Source organism: Trematomus bernacchii, unplaced genomic scaffold (assembly GCF_902827165.1).
Source record: "Trematomus bernacchii unplaced genomic scaffold, fTreBer1.1, whole genome shotgun sequence".
Lineage (NCBI taxonomy): Eukaryota > Metazoa > Chordata > Actinopteri > Perciformes > Nototheniidae > Trematomus > Trematomus bernacchii.
In genome coordinates, this window is record NW_022988066.1 from 4,090,354 (window position 1) to 4,117,933 (window position 27,580).

The 27,580-nt window shown below is 39.5% G+C and overlaps 1 protein-coding gene across 1 annotated transcript in view; it reads right to left on the minus strand.

Annotated features, from left to right (window-relative positions):
- The window catches only part of LOC117474733 (zeta-sarcoglycan), a 283,850-nt gene that overhangs the window by 221,985 nt on the left and 34,285 nt on the right, over window positions 1-27,580 (minus strand). The gene's annotated exons all lie outside the window — the stretch shown is intronic.

The following is a 27,580-nucleotide window of genomic DNA, read 5'->3' on the forward strand; positions in this document are numbered from 1 at the left end:
TATGTGTCAGTGTAACTTAACCTTAAGAAACAGATTGCTTCATCAGTGTGAATCAGAGGTTTTGTGTGTGTCTGTAGAGACAGCTTTTTGCAGAACAAAAAGTAATGTGACAGTATGTGTATGTGATAAACTTGAGTGTTCAGCAGAACCACAATACAGTTTTGCAAGTTGGACTGTGCTGAGAGTATATCTCATACAATACAAAATATGTTTGATGACCCTGAACACCAAGCTACATTACTTATAGTTATGTATACACGGTTTTGAATCAAGCACATCAAAGATCCATGGGTCTATGAGAGGTTTACTCTACTCAACCACGGTCATGACCGAAACATTAAGTCTGCCTCTTTGACATTTACTTCAGAGATACTAAGAAGCAAAGCATGCAAAACCATTTCCATCTGTGGTTAGTGAGATGAAAAAGTGAAAGGCAAAAGGAATGATTGACAGTATAAACAGCTCTCATTGGATTTCATTTCAGGACACACTTTCTCTGATATCAGGGGGGAAAACTCAGTCATCCAAAGGGATATTTTCCCCTTGTGCTCCTCTGAAGGTGTGAGGAATGCAGCCTGTACAGAGAAGTTTAAGGGGGGTGCAGCACTTTTGATCCAGAGCACCATTATACTACTTAATATGTCAGAGCTTTTTTGGATTTAACTGTTGTTGTTATTGACTTCTTAACTGCTGTCCTATGTGCTTCATTCTATACCATTCATGGTGGCTTTTTGACCAGCTAGTTGATTGCGCCAGTGACAAACTTCTTCCTGACTGGCCATTTCAGTTTGTTTCATTGAATTATCCTGAATGTATAGTCTGTCCTGCAACTTTGCATCAATGGTCTCATGACCAATATTTTCTTGTTCTTTACACTAAGGACACATGTATATTGTTTGCATATGGAGAGGCTTTTGAGCTGCATGCCTATTCAGGATAGGACTTAAAAACAACAATAACTGCCTGGGTCTCGTCATGCTGCTTCCCGGATGGCTCCCACAGGATTGTTGTTGACATCGTTGTGGATTCATCTTCTTATTATAGACACATGCATTTCCAAACATTCGGACTACCTATGCTGTAAAATGTATTATCTCTTACACACGGCATCTATTGCACGTCTGTCCGTCCTGGGAGAGGGATCCCTCCTCTGTTGCTCTCCCTGAGGTTTCTCCCATTTTTCCCTTTAAACTGTGGGTTTTTCTCCGGAAGTTTTTCCTTGTACGATGTGAGGGTCTAAGGACAGAGGGTGTTGTTTTCTCATACTGATATTCTGAACTAACTGTGCTGTTGTATTTGCTGTAAAGTGTCTTTACTGTAGGGTATTTTTATTATATGTACAGCACTTTGGCTCGACCAAAAATCGTTTAAAAATGTGCTATATAAATAAAACTTGATTTGATTTGATTTGAATAAAACAACAAATTAACAAGTCAGTCTGGGACAGAACAAAAACTGCGAGATGAATAGCTGGGTTTGCAAATAAGATGTGAATAATTGAGAGTGACTTGAGAGTGGAAGAGACTGAAAGTAAGAAGAAACTGACAGAATGTACATGTCTTATTGTCAAGCTGTCAGGGGAAGTAATTAAAAACTATCTGCCATTGATTCTGTGAAAAGCTGAGGAGGAGGAGGAGGAGGAGGAAAGATCATATAGAATAATAAAGGGACCCCACTTGGACATGATTATGCATAACCATATTTTAAACATACATTAATGCACTTCTTATTCTAAAAGCATGCCTGTGTGATTTCATCTTATTATGTGTTGTTATTAAGTGGTGTGTGTGTGTGTGTGTGTGTGTGTGTGTGTGTGTGTGTGTGTGTGTGTGTGTGTGTGTGTGTGTGTGTGTGTGTGTGTGTGTGTGTGTGTGTGTGTGTGTGTGTGTGTGTGTGTGTGTGTGTGTGTGTGTGTGTACACACCCAGTGTTTGTGAATGTCTGTGTTGAGTCTGTGCCGCTGAATGTTCCCCATGAGTGCATTCACCAACTCCCCATAGCGGGTTGCATTTTTGTATCGATTAATTGTCATTGATAACTGATGGCTTCAATGAGTTGTTTTCTTGTTCTGTGTAGCGAGTGGAGATCTACTAGAAAATGAAATATGCCTTCAGTAATTGGTTTTAAATGGAAACGCTGACTTGGGTGGTTTGGGAAGTTTACTGCATTAGTGCAGATTGTGTGTGTAGATGTTCCTGTGCAACGTGTGTGTGTTTAGTTTGTTCGTATGGTTGTATGTGTGCTCGGTATGTCTCTATCTTAGGTGGAGTTAAGACACTCATTAATTGCTCAAGGACTCCATTAGCCAGGCTGATTACCCCTGCATCAAACTGACAGGTTACCTGCATGCACGCACCCACACTCATTTATACACACACAAACACACTCACACACACACACCTGTGACATTTTTATGGGTACAAATAACATCGCAGAGAGCCGTTTAAGTTCTGATTGAAAGCCAAATGAAATGCACTGGGATTCAACCATATGCACTGCACCTGGTGGATTATGCAAAAAACAAAATTAGTTTTAGGAGCTGCCAGAACTCGATACAATTAAAAAGTCTAACCTTCCCTACAGGCACAGATGAAATGCTGAGAATATCATTACCGTCATTAATGTCTACATATTGACAGTGTCAGCCAGAGTGAGAAAGAATGATGTTTCAGCTCTTCAGCTTCAGACCTCCTGTACCTTCATCTCTCACCTCTCACCTCACACCTTTTCGCCCTCTATTCCCCCGAAGCTGGACTTCAGGCTATCTCTTTGAGGTCCCTCCTGCACCTACCTCACCTCAAAGATGACAAGCTTTTATTCAAGGAAAGATAGAAGAGCACTTGGTGTTTGAAAGGATGAAACGATTGGTAGATCGTGCCAGAAAGTGATAAGGAGGGACACAGAAGCAGAGGAGGATGGAGGCAGGAACATGTGTTGTATGAGGAAGAGGACAGAAAGTGATATATAAGAGTAAGACTTAGAGAGTACAGCCAATGAGATAAAGGGATTGCCTGGGTTTAACTTTTTAAGGGGAATAGCAGCAATTGTATGTGTCAGTGATCAAGTCAGAGGATCGTTAGCCTGATAAAAGTTATTCACATCAATGTTGCCTGTGGAGCAGGGCAATAGGAAGAAAACCCAATATCACAATATGTTTGACCAAATACTTCAAATGACTGTTATGTCATGCTTTACTCCTTTACTTTTTCCTGTGTCCTTGATGTCCTATTGTTGCTATGGTTTCCATCTTATTCCACCAATCCATCCATCCATCCAGTTTATTTACTGTAGAGCAAGAGCACTACATTTGTTTTCACGAGGTTTGGAGCATTTACAAGATACAACTGTAAAACACTTTCATTTTTAGAGAATGTCATATAAGTTTGTTATGTTCAATCCCCACAGGGTGCAAACAGGTCCCAGTTGATATGAAACATGGTGAAATCCTAACAAGCCAAATCAAGTTATTTGATCTCACAATGTATAGGTGTTAACAAGAACGGGACAGAGAGCTGAAGGTTAGACAACCCAAAAATAATGTTACTGTTAGTATAACTACCAGAGCTGTTTTTGTTTTCTACATCTACTGTTTTAACAAAACACCATCTAAATTCCTTAAACATGTTATCCTCTCTGTTTGCACCAACAGATCAAAAGGGTTGAGGCGAGGTCTGGAATAAATGAGTCAAATTCCTTTTACAGCTTTGCTCCTAATGCCTCTGCTGCTATCCTCTCCAGGAGGGAGACAGTCACAGGGGAGCAGTAAGATCCATTTTACATTATGCTGCATTTATGTTTGAGGCGTAGTGCAGCTGAAGAAAAGAGGCTTGTACATATATTCTTATTTTTGGCAAATAAAAGCTGCCTGGACAAAAAGCTGAACAGCTTACACAGAATCTTGTTCCTGTTACTACTAAGATGATTTTAGAAATACAAGGAGGATATAAACAACTGACTCAAATTGGATTTTGCATGTTTGGGTGTTTAAAAAGAAGAGAGTATCTCCAAATTCACTGTGTTGTGAAAGATCGACCCATGAAAAATGAAGTGTAAGCCCTTTCTAAAAAGTGAAACTCATTTGCAAAGCATACTGCCTAAAAAGAAGCCAGGTGGAACATCTTTCCACACAGTGCCGGTCTATCCATTCATCCCTCCACCTTCAAAGTAAAGAGAATTCAGAGCAGCTGCAATTTGCTTCTATCTTTGTCTACCCATCTGTTTCTGAAAAAAAGGAAGAGTGGAAGTCTAAGTTAGCTTCCTGACCCCCTCCTGCCCTTTGGAGGAAACCCTCCCTCCATGTTCCACAAAGAAGAGAAGGAAAAAAGGGGGAGATTCTGAGAGCTGGAGATCATTAACAGCATGCTAATCAGCCATTAGATACAGCCTGAGAAATAGCTGCATATCAGCCTGAAATCACTCTGACACCAGCTGTGAGTGTGCACACTGCAGAGGGGCATAGCATGAGTGAGTGAGTGAGTGAATCGGGAAGTGTGTGTGAGTATCTGGGAGAGGATGAAAAAGTGGCACAAGTGCATTAGGAGTGTGTGTGTGTGTCCATCTGCCAACTACCAGCTCTGGATGGCACATGGGGGATCAGCATCAATCATTCAGAGAGAGCCGCAACCCCCCCCCCCCCATCACCTCCCTCTGACTTTTAACTTTTCCCTACCGCATTCACCTTCTCTTCTGCCACAGGGGTTCATCTGCTGCTAATGGACAGTGTCAGTATGACTGCTAGTGTGTGTGTGTGTGTGTGTGTGTGTGTGTGTGTGTGTGTGTGTGTGTGTGTGTGTGTGTGTGTGTGTGTGTGTGTGTGTGTGTGTGTGTGTGTGTGTGTCCCAAGAGACTTAGCTTACCTGTGTAGTAATTAAGAATGTATGTGTATCTGTAGCACGTTTATACATTCGCACTATTCATTTGCGGATTCTGATATCTCTCTGTGCGTACCGTGCTGCTACAAAGTGAGTATTTGACGTTCAAAGGTAGATCTGTAAAGTATTTATATAGCATTCTTGACAACTGAGCTATTCCCATGACAGCAAAAGAAACTCTGCCCTCTTAAAAAGGCTGGGAGATGTGATTGAACAAATCCAGAAAGAGATAGTGGGAGGAATTGTTTTATTTATAATATCTAAATATATAGAATACATAACACTTAAAACACACACTTAAGGTGGCGTCAGTGCCTTAGGGTCAGTAAGAAACAATGAAAAAGGATATTAACCTAATTGTACTGTAATGGACAGGAAAGATGAGGGAAGAATGGAGAAATGGTAGGTGAACAAGGTGATGAGGAAACACATTTTCTGTTCAGAGCACTTCTGCGTTCATGAAAGATTTAATGAGGAAGTGCAGAATTTCACACATAAATGGGGACATTGAGGGAGCAGGGGGAGGGAATACACAGAATCCACCTTTAAATCTCTAGCCATTATAGACCTAAATGTAATATTCATCGAGCCTTAGACTTCCCGTGAAGGTGAACTTACTATTTAAAGTTCACATGAAAATATAGCAGAGGAATTCAGAAATGTGTGTTCCTCTTATTCCAAATCACTAAACCGCTCTTATAAGTCCTACTATAATAATTACATTGGAGCACCTTCATATTGATTTATTGAGGCTAATTTGACTCAAGAGATGTTTTTAAAAGGGAATGATTACAATCCACTGGTGGGAAGTCAAATCCACTGCCACAGTCACACCTTGATCCCCGCTCGATCCCTGTGTCCCTAAAGTGCTAATGCAGTGAAAACATGCTCAGACTCCAAATGCAAGTAAAGTCAGATAGATTGCATTGAGGTCATTTGGGCTAACCCACAACTGCTGTAACTGCAACAACAGACAGGGGATTTGTTGCAACAATCCAAGTGCTCTTTCGGTGTTATAATGTCTAGGCCTCTGGGAAACGTACAGTAGTTGCCTCTAGACTGACATGGTTCTCAGATGAGGTGAAATAAAAACTGGTTTTGTAATGTAAGGTTCTTTGATAAGACAAGTCATCCTGTTCAAATACGATGGTTTAAAGAGCAGCACCATGTCAAAAATACTGTCTTTCAAAAGTAAGCAGGCTCCACTCTACCTCTGATTATTCACGGTTTATAAAGCACAATTTGCTGAGCAGCACTTAAACTGAAACTACGTCCTGTATCTGAGAGAACAAAACATGAATGCTCGAAACCTTGTAAAGCTATTTGTTTGGAATAGAGAAGAGATGGAAACAAATTGTAAAGACTAAATGGTGCGTATGAGCAGTGAGTGTCTCTGATGGTTACAAAGAACGACATGGAGAGAGAAGTAAAAAGCAAGGGAAGTAAAGACAGAAAAGAGAACATTAGACGGATGTTTAGAGAAAGAAAGCGCAATCTCAAGTGCTGCCTTAAGGCAAGTGTGCAATTAGTAGTTAAGTTCATACATTATTTAACTCTATGACATGCCTCTGAATACAACCAACGCATTCTCTCTTGCTCTGATGTTGCAACACACTAACACAGGAACATCCAGCTGCACTTGTCTCTTTAATAGCCTTTAAACCATATACTGTACATGCTGATCCAGCTAACTACAATGAGTACGTACTAGATGGATTCATGTTTTATTAATCCTTTCTCCGTGTGAGTGTTAGCTAGTACGTCTGAGTGTGTAGCAACGTGTGTTATGTTTAATTCATCTATGTGAAGAGGTGCTAAAGTGCTGAAGAGCAGCAATCTATCCAACAACCATCCACCGTGTACCAGCAGATAACCAATGCATGACCGTCTGTCTGATGTATATTTCATTTATATGTGTGTGTGTGCGTGTGTGTGTGCGTGTGCATGTGCGTGTCTATGCACAAAAATAAGGTGATCCTTAAGAAGTGGGAGAAGATGGATGAGTCAAAGATTGGTCTATGGTTACAACAAAGTAAAATACATTTTATAATTCACATTAACAAAAGCACATTATGCTTAAACATGAATCCCTCTTAAACTACTGTGTGTGGACAGGTGGATTTGTATCACTGTGATTTGTTAAAGCTCTGATTTATGAATAGAAGGGGTTTTAATGAAAGGGATCTTTTGTTTTTTGAGGGGGATTTACAGTAGTATTTAGTTTCAGGTAAAGTGTTTGTGAACCACATATACTGTAATAATGAAGTGTGACTTCAAAATCTCTTAAGAGTATCATTTCATTTCATGAAACAAGTTGCTGAATCTTATGCTTCGAAGAAAGAACGTAAACCACTACTCTTAGTAAGCGATGGGTGTCCACGGTGCTAAAGTTTCCTTAGTTCAACTAAATTCTCAAACTGAGATTGTTCCTTCTGTGCAAGGATATATCACACAGTTTGAATCTTATCAGCAGACTAAATGGACATTATCAGTGGTTATAGCTATACTTCATACTGACTAAACACACCTATAAAATCATTTGGATGTCAGTAAACACCAGTACACACAATAAATATTGCATACAGATTCAGTGAGTTAAGTGTGTGTCTGTGCGTTCATGCATTATGTAGACATGTGTGACCCAGCACTGTGCCATGACTGAATATTGTGGGAAGATGCAAAAATGATTAAAACAGTATCATCCCTCTGAGAAAACCCCAACACCAATTATGTACCCGAGCCAAATCCCCCAAAAACTTCAAACAATCCCCCTCTCTGTATTGGCACTGTTTCCGGCAAAAGAGAAAAGGATTTGGGAATAATTCTCCACAGCTGGAGTCACAGGGATTACGATCAATAGGAATATGTGAAAAACCTGATGGAGAACAAGCAGTCCCATCCTGATCTTAGGCACCACTGCCAACAGTCTAGCTAAAGAATTGGACTGACAAAGCACAGTGCCAAAGGGTCAGGGAAGGGAAGTTTAACTGTGTGGATCCATACTGATGAGGACTGGTCATGGGGTGATTTGTTCCAGTTTAACAAGGATAAAGCTGTTTGCCCTTCTGTTTAAAGGGAAGGCTACAGCTAAAGAAGCAATCTGCCTTTCACAACAACTTCAACTGATTTGTCTGACTGGTTACAAACCGTAGAATGTGTGCATTTGCTTTAAATTGCAAAATGAAGTGGCATCATCCGATGTAATCTTTTACTATGATGACATTTATTCTGCCAACTAGCTTTGGACTGTTTTAGTAGCTTGTGCCTGTTCTTCGTGCCTAAGGGTCTGTTTGTTGATGCCATCGTGCATCCTCAAAGGAATCAGACTGAATTGCTTCTCCAAAAGATACAAATTGCGTATAGCACAACTGTTTTAAATAGCAAACAGAGTGCTGCAAATGAAAACAGATCCTGGTGTTTTTTACCTTTTAACGAGAGTGACAGCTACTGCAGCCACATTTTGGTACGAAACAACTTGTACATTTGCAATTTTTCAACCACTAATTAGGAAAGACAGCTGCCGTTTTGGAAGGGATATTTGGGTTTACCAGGCATGATGCTCAGTTGCAGAAAGACACAAATTATCTTGTGCACCATGACCCACGCAGCCCTACACTTTTAAGACTGATTGAAACAGAAACAGGGGTAGACAAAACAGACTGATTGGCTTTCCCGTTATAAGCACAGTTTACTGATAGGCTTACTGATAGCTCAAAGAGTGACATTTGGATAAATTATCGGAGAAGTGAGAGACGCCAGTGTAGACGGCTGCTAATGGAGACTGGCATATTTTAGAGTTTAAACAGCTTCACAGTGTGAGCGTTAGAAGTAAGGCTGATATTTGACGCATGGGGACTATTTGTACAATTTCCTCTATGAGCAATGGCATCCAGCTGGTGTGTGAGTGTGGCTTTTTGAAATTGGCAATGGTTAAGTTGTTATATTCAAACGTGTAGGCCTACATTTTACTATTCCTGAATGTCCAATCATACAGAGGGAATAATGACTGAGCGATGTGTGTGCCTGGAAACAGCAATGTCAAGGTTACATAGGTAAACAGTTCAAGAGGTAATGAATGGTTAGGAAGCACTTTATTATACATTTTTTTTCATTTAATCGTTTATTTGAACCGGGACAATGCCCATTAATGAACATTTTAAACAAAATAATGCTTTGAAATGTAAATGAGCCGGATTTTAGCTTTGAGCTAATTTCCATCCGTAGTCCCGTCACATACAACATTTATGAACATAGCATGTATATACATGGCAAACAGAAATACATGATATGCAGAAAGAGCATGAGCAGCAGCATTTACCACAAGGTAGTACAATGCAGCAGCTACGACATATAAAGTTCAGGAGGAGATAAAAGAGCTACATAAAGTGCAAGAGGAGATACCCCTGTATTAAAGTGCATTTAGCGGTGATTGCATGTCTGCTTGTTTCTTAACCATTCTTTGAGTTGACCTTTGTTAAAACTATTGAGAGTGGGACAATCCCGTATCTCAGTTGGGAGGCTATTCCACAATAATAATAATACAAGCTATCTGTTGTGGGACCCCGGTTCCATTGTACCTCCCCTTGGCCTTGGGAGGAACTAAGAAACCTTGGCTTACCATCAACACCACCTAACAGTTCTCTTTCCAGTGAATGCAGCACCTTTCAAAACATGATTAACCCTTTCAGATCCAATTCTGCGACCAACATAAAAAACATGTTGTTGTGGAGTAAAAGTGGTGCCCAAAAACACATGGTTTCTTTGCTTTCTCTGAGTCTTGTTATTACTGCTCAGAATCAGGAAAATAGTATGATCAGTCTTCTGAGATGAATATTATGTGAACATAATCAACAGGATGCATTTTAAGCTGATTGTATCATTACAAAATCAAATCATTTCCCTTCCTGTGACATTAGATCCTGAGTAGAAGCTATTAATTGTTTTGTTTTTTTATGCATATAGCCACTCAACTTCTGAAAAGTATATGAAGAATGTTATAAATCTAATGCTAGATTTTTCTTTCTTTTTCTTTGCAAAAAAAGATGGAGTTATATCCATAACATTTAAAAAAAACAGCAGCTTTGCAATACACACAATGGTATCATGGTGACATAGTGGTTTGGTGTTGTCATAAAGAAAGAAAACCGAGATGCATCAGTGTGTCTTCTGGTATAATGCTCCACAGCACTCACTATGAATCAGAGAATCAATATGTATGGAAACACCCTCATTTCTGCGTGTGCATGTTTTTTAGTTAACATTGTTCATGTCCAAAAGTATATTACATATTGCCCACATTGATACATTAACCTTCCTCTAATACACACATATAAACACATAAACAAAATGGTTTGAAGTGAAGAGAGTCATTTTCTTATTAGCTTTGTTGGAGCAGCTTCTAAAGTGTCTGTTCTCAGTACTCATCGCAGTAAATAATTATCTTATAACGATTTCTTATTGTCTTCATTATGTCCCCATTATTCTGTCAACCTATGCCCTCTTACAGCCAACACCAACCACATACTGCTCACACACACACACACACACACACACACACACACACACACACACACACACACACACACACACACACACACACACACACACACACACACACACACACACACACACACACACACACACACACACACACACACACACACACACACACACACACACACACACACACACACACACACACACACACACACACACACACACACACACACACACAAAATATAATCGTTTAAATTACTTTGCTCTATGCAATTCCATTGCTGGTGGTGTTAATAAAGGAATACTTAACTAAGCATCACACAATTTGCACTGCACACCTTTAAATGAGATGTTTTTGGTTCAAAGGGCCAGGTTCGGGCCTCAATTCAGGTCTAAGTGAATCATGTTGTTTAAAGCGCTCTCTTACCCCTGTTGCAGCAGACTGAATGTGGTTTGACTTCTATGTAAGTGAAGGCACCTTTTCAGAGGCAAATAACATCTCATATGTACACATCCAGCTTTTAATTGGCAAATTGAAAACGTAGGGAATGGGTGAACTGCTTCGCCTGCTTTCACTGCTGTGTTAAACTTGTAATAGACATACGTTTACATGTGTGTTCATTGATCCGTTTTTGTGCTCCAAGCCTTCTTTGGCAGTCATCTATAATTGAAGTAGGAGACACATACACACATAAGCGTACACAGTGACTTAACAACACTTGTACTAATCCTTTCCTTGATAGTTTAAGGTAGGAGGAGTCGTGTTAGCTGGTTAGCATATATATTGGCTGTTTCTGTGTGTGAGATGATGCTTGTGAGTGTGTACAAGTGTGTGTGTGTGTGTGTGTGTGCGTGCGTGCGTGCGTGTTTCCGATTCCCCCATTATAGCCCCAGGCTAAGCATGATTAGTAACCAGTTTTAAATCCATCCTTCCATCCTTTCATTGTATCCAAGAAAGGATCAAATTATTCCAGCTGGTTGGAGGGATGTTTGTATTTATTGCTTCTTTAGCCAGTAACAATTTCACACAACTGTTATTCTAATACCTTGATAATATTAATGTCCAAACTAACATTGTTTACATGAAGTGCACCAGTAAGAATGAGGTATCAGGCCCTAAGGTAAGCAGATTCGACTTCTTGTCCAGTTATTTCGGGTTTTTATTCTGCTAACACAGACGGAAATCAAAGTCCATTTATGTCCACAAAAACATGTATTGCGGAACAGTAAACAAAACTATGCACATCTTGAAATATAAGGCAATCAACACTAGAATATGCAGCCTTGGAAAATAATATTATGCTGAATACTTGTCAGTTACAGCACAATAAGATTGGCTGAGAGTTTAAGCTGCTGCTGTTATTTTGTCCACCACCTGTAAATAATGCATGCGGTTCAGTCATTAAGTACCATCCTCGCTGCATCCACTGAGACCGACTGCTGCGTCTGTCTCCGACTGTTACTCATTTTCACCCAAACACAGACACAGTTCACTGACAGTCACACTGCTACACATCATGTCAACAGCTTGATAACAAAGTCATCTGCTTTTTGACATTGCCATCCCACTGTGCGGCGGGACAAACGATGCTGAGCATGTCTGCCTTCTTTTTTTATGTTTTTGTTTTTGAACTAACTATCAGAATATGTTCCCAGCATCTTTTTCAGTTATAATCCCACCCTGAACACCACCAGCTTTAACTATTCTTAACAACAGTGTATATTAAAGGTCCCATGTCATGGCCATTTTCACTGATCATAATTCCATTGTTGAGGTCTACTAGAATAGATTTATATTGTGCAATTTTCCAAACTCACATTGGTTTCTCATACAGCATCTCTGTAAACTACGTGTATTCACTGAATTTCACTCTCTGCCTTTAACTGCTCGTTGGAGCTCCAATAGCTCCAATAGCTCCAGCCCCCCACCCTCCCTGTGAGCACAGTGTGCTCTGATTGGTCGGGACGTTGTGAATCGCGCTGAGCTCCGTGGAGGTGTGGTTTCCTTGTTTATATATAGCGATACACAGCCAAACACAGCCAAACTCATCCTGAGCACACACAAACTCACAGCCGAAGTAAAAACAATAAGTGTGGCTTGATATTGAGTAAGAAAAAGGTTGATAAACGCTGTGAGAATGGGTCTGCAGAGAGAATTTCGCCACGATCCCAACTGTCTGTTATCAGCCTGCAGCCAGGGAGGAGAAATCAGCAGAGCAGCCTGCACTGAGTGTGTGTGAGTGAGGAAGTCCGTGGATTGGTCAATTTGGACCAATCAGCGGGGGCTTAACGTAACGGCTCCGTGGACGTAACGTAACGGCTCCACAGATTGGTCCATTTGGTTCTGGGTACCGCATGACCGTATCGCGTCATAGCTCTGGGCGTGGCTACTGGGTATCCAGACGTCACGATGCCCAGGAAGAACATGAGACATTTCCAACGAGGCGTTTTGGGGAGGTATTTTCTGTGTTAGAGTTTTACTCGGGTACTTTGAGGGTTTTTGACTCTGCAGACCGTTTACATGCATAAAAACCTTCATAACACACAAGGGGACGGGTAATAACCGGAAAAGCATGACATGGGACCTTTAAGTATTGCCACTAAGAAACCAAAGAGGATAATGAATTGACAACTGTTAAGAGTTATCCCACTCTCTGTTAGAAAAACTGTCTTAAAAGCTGTTTAAACACAGATCTCACAATACTTCTTTAAAGAAGAAGCCTCATTATACTGTTTATGCTTTTTACCAATGACCAAAACTAAGCTCTTTACTTGGGATGATTTCTATAAACACATTTTCAAATAATGTATTTACACAGCGAGGATATTACTACATCATAGCATATCAATGCTTCAGAAAGTAAAAACAATATGATGATATACAAGCATTTTAAAGGACACCAACACCCTGCCGTATCAGTTGAACAATGCAGTGTCTTTTGTCCCATCAAAGATTCACATTTGACAACACCTCAGCATATTCCGAACTAATCTAATGTCCAATAGTCATCCAATATTCACTTTGAGCCTCAAGTGTGTAAATAATGTATGCTCTGATTTCTACAGCCACTGCTGCAGTACATGAATTGATTTTGTAATGTACCGTACATTAAATAGTACAAAGATCTACCATACTGTTTTGTCCGTGTTTGCTTCAGCTTGTATGACATCAAATACAATTAAAAAACAAAACTGGAGATTCAGTGCTTTGTGGGTTTTTATTCAGGTTGTGGCAATACACAGTAGGGCTGTGCAATTCATCGTATTTTAATCTCGATTTTGGCTTGCAACGATTACGAAAACAACGTAATCGAAATAAAATGATTATTTTGCTGCATTCCCTTTCACAATGATGCTCTCAATTTGTCTTGCGTTATACATTCAGCCCGCGCGTGCGTTTTCACCCCTCCCTAAAAGCCCTCTCGGCAAGGTTGTGTTGTGACTTGCAGGTCTGTTTAATAAATCCATATAAACACGTTACAAGGGAAGCTTTAGTTGCCGTGTCTTTATTCTCTGGTCTCTAGCGTACAGTCAACTTTCACTAACGTCAAGCCGGAGCCTCTTAGCTACTTCCGGTTTCCGGATAAAGAGTTACCAAAATAGTACTGCGTGTAGCAGTATAATTAAACATTACAGGTTGTGAGTGACATTAGTTATCATATTTATATATGTTTAGTAGGTTGTGGAAGTGCGCTCCAAAATATTTGTTGATCATCTTTATTGGTATTTATTCTTTTGTTATTATTTATTTAAATGTAGATATAAATGTATATATATATTATTTTTTTAATTGGTTTTTCAGTTGAATTATACTTAAAGTTCAGGGTAATCAACTGTTAAGAACATACTGTTCAAATTATTATTATTTTATTTTTAAAAGTTCAATAAATTGATGTTTTCAAAGTCAATGAGACAGGTCTTCCTTGAAAAAGAGATCAATGATCTCAATGGGACCACCTGGTTAAATAAAGGTTTGAATTAATTAATAATCGTATTAAATAATCGTGATATCAATATTGACCAAAAATAATTGGGATTATGATTTTTGCCATGATTTTGAGCAACCCTAATACACAGGGAACTAGCTGTCAGTTTTACGTTAATAAGTCATATATATATATATATATATATATATATATATATATATATATATATATATGACTATATAGTAGCTCATACAGGAGAATTGGCTTTTTAAAACTTTAGGAGCTTTTGTAATTTAGATTATTACTTTGTAATGGGATAAGACCTTTCAGTGTGTTAGCCGTCACTCTGCATCACTGTCTCTGCATCCACAGAAATCCCTCATCACAGATTTGAGTTTGTGCAGATCTGTCGTTCTACATGACTATATGTCGCATTCAGACAACCACCCAGTTGAACAGTTCAATATTTTATCACAGCCGTGCTGTCATATCACGGAAGTACCATGTTGACATATTTTACAGAGAACTTGTTGCATCAAAAAAAAGTCAGCAGCTGCCCATACTTGTCATTCTTCATGAAAAATAGATTTCAGCATTTTGTCTTTACAGGAGATGGATGTTGCATGATTTAGATTAGCTTCTGTAACAATCCACATACAAAACCTTGTATGGTCTGATCACCTGGGGAACATAAATAATGCAAAGCCATTGTTTACAGTATGTTTGCTCAAATTAAAGACTTATACTGTATGTATACTTAATGCTTAAAGGTGGGGTAAAATCCTAAATTGTAGGATAGTTTGGCCATTAAAATGCTTTTTGATTAGATTTCTAGCGAGAAGTGTATATTGTACTTTTAGAATCCACGTCCAGTGGATGTATAGGATCTATAGTTTGACATTAATTTGTTTAAATTGTGTACAATGCTTTTGTGTTTTTCCCATAGGTTTCTCCCTTTCGATTCTGAGAGACATATTTCTTTTTTCAGAGGTTTTGATAGGCTAAAACATCGAACTACCCATAATCCTGGATGTTGTAGCCGCAATGCACGTTGGGAAATGGTGTTTATGCAATATGAAATCGGAAAACTTTAAAAAATAAAATACTTTATTCCGAGTGTTCTTGCTTTTCTCTTTGGAAGTCTTCACATAACGGCATTGTAATACACGGTTCGGTTGCATTAAATATTACACATCTGCCGTAGTTCTTTATTTATAGAGCCCTGATGAGAAGACTTCTGGACATACTGGAAGAACTGCCACCGAAACTGAATACGTGACGTGGATCATAAATATATCAGCAATTACACAACATCTTCCATTTCTTTTCACACAATACGTCTCCTTGCAGTATCAACACTAATTTGGCTGACTTTTATATTTGATCCAATTGGTAGATAGGCTGTATTTACACCATAACGGTGCACAGCTTATAGAAAGGCACTTGTAGTGTTTAAAGATATTACTGATTTTCTTTGAATTAAAGAATGTAAATACTGAGTTGAGAGAATAGCCAGGGGTTTTGGGTGATGGGAGACACATCTATGGAATCAGAATTTCAATAGCTGATATTATGTTTTATTAACTAGACCACTGTTTTTTTAACCCGCACCGCCTAGTGGTTAAAGCACGTTATTGAATTTTGTTGTTGAATATGTTATTTGATGAAAACATTTCAATATTAAGAGTAGCCTACATACAAAATAGGGGGAAAGTAGAAGGTCAATGATAGAAATATAGAATAGAAAATATCAAGAAGATACTGTAGTGATCTCTACAATAAAACAGTTTAGTGCAGGACGTCCAAAGATATTAATAGGAGGATGTGCAAAACAGACAAACTAATAAGGCTTTATTTAAACATTAAAGAATACTTTAAGTTAAGGTCTTCTTTTGAATAAGAAAAAAAAGTTGGGGGTATCTACAGATAAATATTAAGTCTGACAAAGTACTTAACGTCTAATATATTGCATAGTTTATTTTGGCACTTGACAATCACCTTCCCTGAATTTGACTCAGGTGTAACTAAAGTCTGATTTAAGGGTTGTTTATATTTATTTATCTGCAAAGTAACAAAAATAAATGTAGTGGAGTAAAAATACCAGGTTAACCTCTGAATTGTAGTGGAGTAGAACAAAGTAGTACATGCTGCTGTAACAAAAACATTTCCCAACTTGGGATCAATAAAGTATATCTTATCTTATCTTAAGATGATCTATGGCTACTGCCATATTTGCAAAATGTGCCTCTGAACCTTGACAAGTGCATGTTTCAGGCTTATCAATGAACAACAGGAGGGGTCACAGACATAAGACCAGCTGTTAAATAAAGCTATTCTGACCTTAGCTGTCATGTGGGTATATTAATGCTGCCCATTATGGACACAAGCAATTTTCACCCATTTATTAATTATATGTTTTAAATTTGATAACACCACTGTGTTTCGTATCCCCTAAACCTCCAGGGGTGTACACAGTTTAATACTGGCAACTTCTAATTGTGGGAAATATGAAAACGTCTTTTAAAACTACAATTCCCAGTAGAGACGTGCCATAGAACATGTTGCGAAACACACAATAGCCAGCATGTGTAGTTCTGGGGGGAGGGGGGGGGGGGGGCTGGGCTGGACCCGTCCGAGTCCAGTTTTGGAAAGTCTGCCGTGGTTCCATTCCATTTCAAAGAGCTGTTGACGCTCGGCGTAACCTTGTCACACTGCCACTCCAACATCACAGGGTTTGTAAAGCAAGGAGGATGTTGTAGTCCCAAACGATAGCTGGGGATTCTGGGTAGTGTAGTGTCTTCGGAAACTATGTAGTGTCTAAACTCCGGAGCGTTTGCAATCAACGGGAGCATGTTGTTTCTTACACGACCACTAGAGGTGCTACACTTTAAAACGTGACTCTGGGTCGTAATAAGCTGCTGAACAATCTACCTATATGGTCGTTTTTTGTAGGAGGACAGGCTGGCACAAACTTATCTCGTGCCCTCATTGGTCATGTGCGCGTTTGTGTCTGTTGGAGGAGGGGCTCTGTAAGGAAGTGGCAGATTCTTTCCGGCTGTGTATTTTCAAATTCTAGCGCACTCTAGCTGGTTTCTCCAAAATTACCTACCCCACCTTTAATGTATTCCTTTTGTAATATTGAATTTCTAGACATTTTTAATAACTAAATTACTTAAAATAAAGTGACATACTGTAGGTGAACTAATGGGTCTGGAGGTTAAGTGCGTGAATATAGTGAGAGAAATGGGATTGGATGAACTTTGGCAGAGTTTGTTATCTGGACCCCAATGGGTTTACTAAAACAAAGTGTTCGAAAAATATTGATGTGGAGAGACTTTAGAGGATTTGAAAGGATACACTGCGTCTCTTTTTATCTGTTAACTACAGGAGAACAAAGCACCAAGTGCTAATATAATTTATGTACCATTAGAGTCAGAGAAAGACACATAAGACAACACAGGTGAAACAGAGAAGAGCCATAGAGACACAGACAGGCAGTCACTCAGAGGCAGAGCAACTTACCCATTACAGTTAAGTAGCAGGAGCAAAACATTAAAGAGAACGCAGGAATAAAACGGTACCCTTCAGGAATTAAACGATGAACACTATCATTTTTGTCTGCATCTCATTTCTTAAGCATCATTAATAAATCACTTTAATTGTGCTGTTCATCTTACACTGCCTTTTTAGCTACTTTTTTATGGAATCTGGGGCCATTTGTGTGTGTTTAAGATCAAAATGGAACCAGGAACCAGCAAACATTACGTATAATACTCCCACGCAAACTGCAACTCCAGCTTATTATCTGGCAACCCGTTGTTCTGTAGGATGGAAGAAGCATTGATACAACTTATGTAACTAAAGTTGCTTTCCTGTATCATGACTTACTTTTTAAATTGCAAATTGTGAACACGCTTGCGATTTTACCAACATACGGTAAATAACTTTTGTGGGGGCAAAAAAGACAAGCTGGAAGATGTGTGAGTGTATGTTGAGAGGATGGAGAGTGACACTATCCATTTGAGAACAAAATAAACAAATCACTTTACTCAAGGTCTACTAGGAATGTGATTGAATGTGAGTCAGCATCAGGCATTTTTTAAAACAAAGTGCACTCAGTTGACATCCCTGCATTACCTACTTTAACTTCAGGAATCTTCAAAGATGTTGTATGACCTTACACAAACAAATAAATGATCCAAAACAAACTGAGTGAAGCCCAGCAATGGAGTCAATGCTCCAGCTGTATCACTAAAGCGCTCAGAACTCATACCGCACCCCCATAAAGTATCTGGGGCAATTACAGGAAGCTATTATTTCACGCATATGCAGTGTAACGTGGCAAGTGCTTCATCTAGACTTTTTGGGATCCCCTCCAGCTTTTCATTCCAGCATCTCTAGCCACCAATGGCTACCCCGGGAGTGTTTCCCAGCTGCAGTCAAAAGTTAAAGAATTGGGACAGTGTGTTAAAATTCCTTTTGTAGTTGACTCGCTAAAATATGACTGTAACAAATGAGCATGAAGCACAGGAACATGTAAACAGCATGTGATCATGGATGATTTATTGTCTTTCGTGCTGAATTATGTAAAATATGTATATCAACAAGGAACATAAGCTTCAGTTCACTGATCCCACTTTTACTATATACTGGGAATACACAAATGTTTGCTGGAGCGAGATTGGAAATACAATGTAATGTGCATTATTTAAACGTGAGGTAAAAGACACACAGTAACTTATACAGTCTGGATCCTTTTCAAGGTTATAAAGTGGGTCAGAAACAATGCACATTTCATCACACACAAGCACTGCATATTATATTTAGGTGTAGACAAGGGCATGGACCAAGAGGGACCAAGAGAGACCACACACACACACACACACACACACACACACACACACACACACACACACACACACACACACACACACACACACACACACACACACACACACACACACACACACACACACACACACACACACACACACACACACACACACACACACACACACACACACACACACACACACACACACACACACACACACACACACACACACACACACACACACACACACACACACACAGAGTTATCTTTCAGTGTTTAATTAGTGCATGATTGAGACAGGAGGAAATGTCATTATCTGCACTCTGCTATTGTAATCAGAACTGCAGTAGGAGATATTTCCCCCTTTGCTCACACAAGCAAATGTATGCATACATACATGCGTTTATATAGATTAAGGTAGAGCAACATAATCACACGCACACAAACACATTTTAATCCAATGATACACCCACTGTGAAGTGTAGAGACTGGCAGGTACAGTACACCAGTGAGTCGATACGAATACACACACAGATATTTATGATGTACCATCTTCCTCCCGGCACCTGAGTTAAAATGTGATAGTGTGTGTGTGTGTGTGTGTGTGTGTGTGTGTGTGTGTGTGTGTGTGTGTGTGTGTGTGTGTGTCCTAATCAGTGTAGCCCCATCAACCTCTCAGCATCTCAGTGGGTGTATTCTAACACCAGATGTGCTTCCCTCTTTCGTATTCCATCAACCATTCTGTCCCTCCCCCCAGTGAACTCTGGGATATTACCAGTAGATGCTTTGTTGAAATTTAATAAGGAGGACAGGGAGGAGGTTAATTATCATTTCTTAGAGCATTTGGGTTTCGAACGTCTGGAGCTGTGGGTCTTTTTCTTCCTTTGAAAGCCATGATATTCCCCACAACTCCTAAATCATTCACAGCAGTGGATAACAAGTTGTTTTACTCCTCAAGTTTTTATTATTCATTCACAAGGAAAATGAAACTTAAATTAACTGAAATTATGACTGAAGATTAGTGTCACATGGTGTTAACAGTGGCAGCCTTTATTGATTGCACAGATCTCTATGATAAAATGACCTATTTCTCACTTGATTGATTACTGCAGTAATCATTTGTTTGTGTATGGTGTCATTCTCTAGAATTAAGTCTTCTTTGGTATATTAATGTTCATTCTGCAATTGTTGGTCCCTTTAGAGTTACTAGTAGGGCTGGGCAATTAATCGTATTTTAATCTTGATTACGATTTTGGCTTGCAATGATTACAAAAACAACGTAATCGAAATAAAACTATTTTGCTGCATGCGCTTTCGCCCCTCCCTAAAAGCCCTCTCGGCCAGGTTGTGAGTGACAATAGTTGTGTGAGTTCAGCACGAGCGAAGATGGCAGAACAAGAGCAACTTGTGAACAAAAAAGGTAAAACCAATACTTTGCAGTTGAATTATACTTAAAGTTCAGGGTAATCAACTGTTCAAAAGATACTGTTCAAATTATTATAATTTTTATTTAAAAGTTCAATAAATGGATGTTTTCAAAATCAATGAATAATCGTATTTAATAATCGTGATATCAATATTGACCACAAATAATCGTGATAATGATTTTTGTCAGCTATTTTTTAATTTAGTCGTAGTCTTAGTCCTGTGTCAAATGTCCTTTTTAGTTTGTCATATTTAGTCACCTTCATCCTGTTTTTATTGTCTGAGCATTTTAGTCTTATTTTAGTCAAAGAGAACAGTAACTATTTTAGTCAAGATTTAGTCGACTAAAAGTCTGAGCATTTTAGTCTTATTTTAGTCAAAGTAAACTAACTATTTTAGTCTACTTTTTGTCAATGAAAGAGATGTCCCGATCCGATCACGTGATCGGGGATCGGAGCCGATCACGTGATTTTCAAAAGATCGGAATCGGGAGAAAAAAATCGGGGATCGGGATTTTTTATTTTTTATTTTTATTTTTTTTATTATTTTTTTTATTTTTTTTATTTAATGTTACAAAACAAAAATGTCCATGTTCACGTCTTAAAGTCATCCTGAGGCCTTAGTTTTGGTTTAAAATTACACAACATCATGTATGTGTTGCTTCTTTTGGGCTTGTTTTCATAGACCTGGTTGCTTATTTCTCTCAAATCTGGCAACAGAGTGGGCAGGGCGCAGTGTCTAATAGTAGCAGTAAGCTAACGAGAGGCTACGTTCAGCTGGTGCCTCGGGAGTCGGGACAGAGAAATTGTCAGGAGTTTGGAAGTATTAGAAAATTGAAAGCGAAGGCAGTGTAACAGCCAGATGCAATGTTTGCAAGGCGGAGGTTCCGCGTGGTGGAAAGAACAGAGCTACGTTCAACATGACCAATCTAATACAAACACCAACAACAACACGACGAGTACACAGCGGCCACTCAGGTAACGGCACTGAAACAACCGACACTTTCAGAGACTTTTAAAAGGAAAGAGAAACTGCCCCAGAACAGTGAAAAGGCCAAGATAGCTGAATTCATCGCGTTGGATGACCAGCCGTTATCTGTTACCTTTTTTTTCTCTTAATGCATTGCTTAAAGATCGGATCGGGAAAAAATCGGTATCGGCAGATTGTCAAAATCAAATGATCGGGATCGGATCGGGAGCAAAAAAAGGTGATCGGGACATCCCAAAACTGTTGACATTTGAGTCTTTTTAAGTCATCAGATTATATAGAACATTTCAGTCAAACTAGTCTAGGCTAGCCAAAACCAATAATTTGTCATTTTAGTCAAACTTATTTCACAATAAGATTATATCTTATCCTTATTTGATAAACAACACAGTTGAATGATTAAGAATGCAGCTTTGCAGAGAGTATCTGGTCAGGTTTGTCGTGTTTTTACCAGCTGTGTTATGGCCACATTGCTTCCCTTCTGATAAAACAATGCATTCGATTTTTTTCTCAGCCTCATTGTAGCGAAAATGGGCCCAAATATCGCCTCATTTCTTTCGCCCAGGCAGTGGTGGCGTTAGACTTTTTCGTTGTCAGTCATTTTGACGGACAGGATCGTAACATTTCCGTCATAATCCATTATTACGCGTCGGGTCTGTACACAACTCATCACTCACTCGCGCTGACGGGGGGGGGGGGGGGGGGGGGGGATATTCGGTTAACGCGACCAATGCTCCCAAGCCCTGTTGTTGCCATTTTATTTTCTGTTAAATAAGGTTAGTTAGATCCGAGTCTTCCTGACTGTTCATAGTGTGCCGCTGCCCGGTGTAATTCAAATGTACCGCCGCGCGCAGCACAGACACACAGCTGCTGCCCAGCCGCAGCACCGGAAATGGATCTGCTGGGAGAAAAACTGACTATCAGAGATGTAACGTTATCTTTGATAAGTGTTGCTCCTCACCTTCAAGGCCCTTCACACTCTTGCACCTCCATATCTCTCTGAGCTCCTTCACATCTACACTCCCTCTCGTGCTCTCCGATCCTCCTCTGCCTTCCAGCTCACTGTACCTTCTGCCCGCCTGACCACCATGGGGTCAAGAGCCTTCAGCCACTCTGCCCCCCCGTCTCTGGAACTCTGTTCCACAAGACATCCGCAATATGGACTCAATCTCAACCTTCAAATCCAGCCTGAAAACACACCTTTTTAAACTGGCGTATACCTTAATTCTGCTAAACTGATTGTTGTTTTGAAGACTTTGTTTTGAAGTCTTGTATTACTGTGTGATCTTCTTTGTTGCTTGTTTTTAATTATGCTCTGTAAGGTGTCCTTGAGAGCTTTGAAAGGCGCCCATAAATAAAATGCATTATTATTATTATAATATTTCGTCTCCTCCTTTTTCGTCAACGAAAGTAAAGAGAGATTTTGGCAAAGTTTTTATTTAGTAAACTACATTTTCGTCTCGTCACTTTTTGTCAACGATATTGCATGTTGATTTCATTACAGTTATTGTTTACTGACGTCGGTGCCGTCTCGTCATCGTCTCGTTTTGGTCATGGAAAAAAAGGTCGTTGACGAACATATTTCGTCATAGTTTTAGTCAACGAAATTAACACTATTTGAAAGCCAAGATTAGCATTCCTATTCAAATCACAGTTACAGACACAGCTTCCAAACCAAGTCAGGTAGCTATAGCTGGCATTAGCTGGTAACTTAGCCGCCCTTGCGCTCTCCCAGCAAGCCCCCAGGAAGCGACCTGGCATTAAGAAAAATGTTGGTAGTTGCCAAACAGTGGTTCTACACTTTCTTCTCAGTCTGTGACGTCATTTGGGCTAAAATGCATTTTCCCATTGATTTACATTGGGAAAGAGACGTCTGTAACTTACAATGTAAGGTTGTGCTTCTTCGTGCTGAATTACCTTGCCTTTTGTATATGCATTTGAACACCATTTGCTATAGCATGCACTATAATACACTGCTAGACTAGATTATAGCATGATGCCTTATTGCACAGTAGTATAATAAACTAGATTATTAAGCAGTCTAGCACAGATTCTATAGTATTTGATCTATCTTTATCTCTCTTATTCTGTCAACCACCCACTCCTTCCCTAATGCATCTCCCCTCTCTCTGTCATTCCAGCTCAATGTCATAGTCCTCTCATCGTCCACTCTTATTTACCAAGACAAAAACTGTCAATGTCTTCCAGGAAATTGAGCATTAGTTGAAGGCAAATGACATTGTGCGCGAATCCCTGCCACCCGGAACAATCTATGTGTCTTTTCCATTTAAGTCTCTCTCTCTTTCCCATCAGACAGAGTGAGGCAGGTAGTAGTGATTATGCCTCCCAAACCAATATACACATTGCACAAGGATGCATTATTGCTTCTGCTCATTTTCTCCATGCACACACACAAATATCCAAGACAAACCATGGCTATTTCCTCCTCAGTAGATGACAGTTGGTCTTTAACACTGAATCCGGTCGACAAGCAGCTGTTTTATCTCTTCATTATCTGGTAAGATTGGCTTAGAGTACCATGATATTTTATCCTGAGTCCTTGGTCTAGATTTCACTAACATAAATACATTTAGGGACTGAAACTATACCAAAGCGCAAAAATATGTATGGATTAATTAAATAAGCAAGAAGAACCAAGTGTTCTACATGAACTCTGTTTTGTTTACTTGCTTTTTCTTATTCAGTGTCACAAGGATTTGGGGTGTATTCAAGCATGCGCTGAGTAGAAGACACAAATGCACCCAGGACAGGGTGCCTGTCATCTGTCACCGGTAACATCAGTGGACAGAAAAGTGCTCATGAGTCACACCTACGGGCATTCATTTTCTCCAATTCACCTCACTCGCATGTACTGTATTTAGACTCTGTTTGGAATCTGGATCACCCAGAGGGAACCCACGTGAACATGGGGAGAATATAAAAACTCAATGAACCACAGGCCCTATAGCTATAGTGGGAAGTGAGCCACAAGAGCCAAATTATTCTGTTAGAAAGCCAAATGTGAAGCTATCAGTGCAACGAACAAGATTAGCAATGAAACAGTCAGTTACATTTGCTCAAGTTCCCAAGCAACCACATTTTATGTTAAATTGGTATCAGAATGCACATACAGAGTGCAAACAGATGGCAGCAGCAACATGCAAATTAGATCCCCATCACTGAATTACCGGTCTACAAGGACATATGATACTGTACATTGCCCAGGGCTGGGTTAATGCAGAGCGATTTGTACAAGCACCGATGAGATGATGGCCAAAACAACTCTCCCTCCGATTTTTTTTTTTACCACTTTCTCCTGTCACCCTCTTCTTGCTCTTTAAACCAGCAGTGATGAAGAGGAGTATGTGGAGTCATCAGAGTAGACAGAGAGGTCCAGGGCTATACTACTGGTCCCACTGCATGGCCCCAGACAGTTCTCCATTTAAACTTTAAATGCACACACAAGTCCTTTTACATTAATACAAACTGTGGAATAGGGATATACTGCATATTTATTATGACACCCCTGTGTGTTTGTATATTTGTGTAAAAGAAAATATGTTATTGTGTCTGCCTGCGTGTATATCTGCTTTATCATCTCTAGTGAGAGTCCCATGCTGCCCTCAGCCCAGTGTTTGAAAGGGATGGATGACTGGGCCTGATGTTTGTCTGGAGTCATGCGTGCGTTTCATGCCAAAGTGCATAACTTGGAAACATGTATTTACATGGAAAACACACACTCGGTAGGGGAAATAGCTTAGGACATGAGCAAACTTCTGCACACACACAAACAGAAAAATGACAATTAAAAAGTGATGTGTGTCTGTTTGTGGGTTTGGGATCGCAGAGTTGTGTAGACAGACATTAAGCCGCACACACAAACCAAAATGCAAGTAGCCATTAACACTTGTAAACAGTGAAGGTACACAAAGCAAACACGCAAACAAACAACAGCGCTTACATGTCTTTCTCTCTTTATTTTGTACACACGCATACCATCTGCGTTCAGCCCCTAACCACCTCTTAAGTATCTGTGTCTTTCTAGGAGCACAACCCATTAGTTTCCAGAGAGACACAGCTTCGGTGTGTGTGTGTGTGTGTGTGTGTGTGTGTGTGTGTGTGTCTGTCTAGTTTTTGAGAGAGAGAGAGAGAGAGAGAAAGAGAGAGAGAACAAGCAAGAGAGCGCATTAGCACTGTGTTACAGCGATAATAGCATTGTGTTAAGGCCATAACGGCGTCTCGGTTGTATACCCAGTCATGCTATGTGCCAGCCGCTGCTGGAAACTGTATTTGGTTCTGGGACACGGGGAGAAGCCATTACCGAATCCCCTTAGTCAAATATGGACAAGAAGCAGCACAGCAGAATGGTGGAAAATGCCCTGAAGGCTCAATTTATTGTCTCAGACACATTCAGGAATTGGTCAAAAATAAGTTGAAGCTTTAAAAACAGCCCAGACAAATAGACAGAAATAGAGTGAGCCCATAAATGTAAGGGTGTACCTTGTTGCTTAAGATTTAAGGTGTTTATGCAAGCATAGAACTAGATTGCAATGGTTGCAGGCACTTTAATGCGTAGGCTCCCAGTGCCAAAGTGAAATTAAAGTGACAGGGGCTGGTGTAAAAGTGGTAGGAGTTGGTTTTTCTTGTTATTGGTACAAGCATGTATTGTTTTTTATGCATCTCCCTCGATATCATCGCTGAAAGACCAGCTGCGGTACAAGTATAATATACACGTACAAGCATATTGAAGCTAACTTTGGCTGCAGTGTCAGAATGCTCAGCACAGGCCAATCAAATATGTGAAAGTAATATAAACCTCTTTGCTAATTTTGTTGTTTAGCGATCAAATAGTGTAATGGTGTTATTTATGTTTAAGCTGATATTAAGGACATTTTAACTTTCTGACTATTATAGAAAAGATGAACACTTAATTGTTATAAGAATATTTTCTCAACAAAACGTTGCTTCATAAGAGAAGTTATGTATGTGAACATCAACATGTTTACTTGTTCATTTTGACTTTCAGTCTGAGGTCTGTTTCACTGTTTTTGTTTAAATCCAAAGTCAATCCTCTATAGAGGACCAAAGATAACTTTAATGTTATATAATTCATGTTAAAACGTATTTGTTATCAAATGTCAGTGCACTTTGTATCTGCCCTCAGATTTGCTGGTTAGTCTTCCCTACTGTCTCCTGTATAACTCTTAGTCAGCCTGTTTGGGCTTGACCACCAACCCATACAGGTCTCCTACTGAAAGATTACAACTATTTCAAATTATTTTCATTTCCATTATGTTGACATATGACCCCCGAAGGATTACAGCAACTAAAAGAAAAGGACACACACATCAACATTGGACATCTTCCCAAACTCTTTTTAGGATTGTAGCCATTTTGAGGAAAAAAACAGAAAAAAACAAGCAATGACAAAGCTAGAGATAGAGATGACAAATGTGTCCCAAGACTGGCGCCATGGAACTACATTGGCTTCACAAACGATGGGGACCACCAAAGCTAATATTTCTTATTCAATGTTCCTGCATTCCTGCCTGTGAGAGTGTATTTTTTCTGTATTGACATGAAAGACAGATCAGGAGAGAATGAGAACATGTGCTTTTCCGCAATTTCAACAATCGCCACTTCTGGTGAGGTGGAAATAAAATCTTAATTCACAGAGTTTGAAGTGAAAATATGTAAACTCTACGAATGTTTTTTTTGTCTCTCTCAATCTCACTCTCATTTAATTTGACCATTTAAATAGTAACAAATTCCCCCAAAAAACAACAAACGATAACCAATTTGTCCAATCTCCCGTAGAATGGAGGTCAGGTTTTGTCCAAATATGGCTGGCTGAATGTGATTCACATGATTAAACTCAGAATGTTGTTGTTGTACTATTACATTTGATGCACAGTACTGCTTTATTATGAATGACTTGTGACTGACACACTGAGTTGTGTTGTATCCACAAACACTGCAATCCTCTGGTCTCATTAAGTGTTTCAACCTTGGCTGTTCACACCATAATTGTTCAAATTGTAG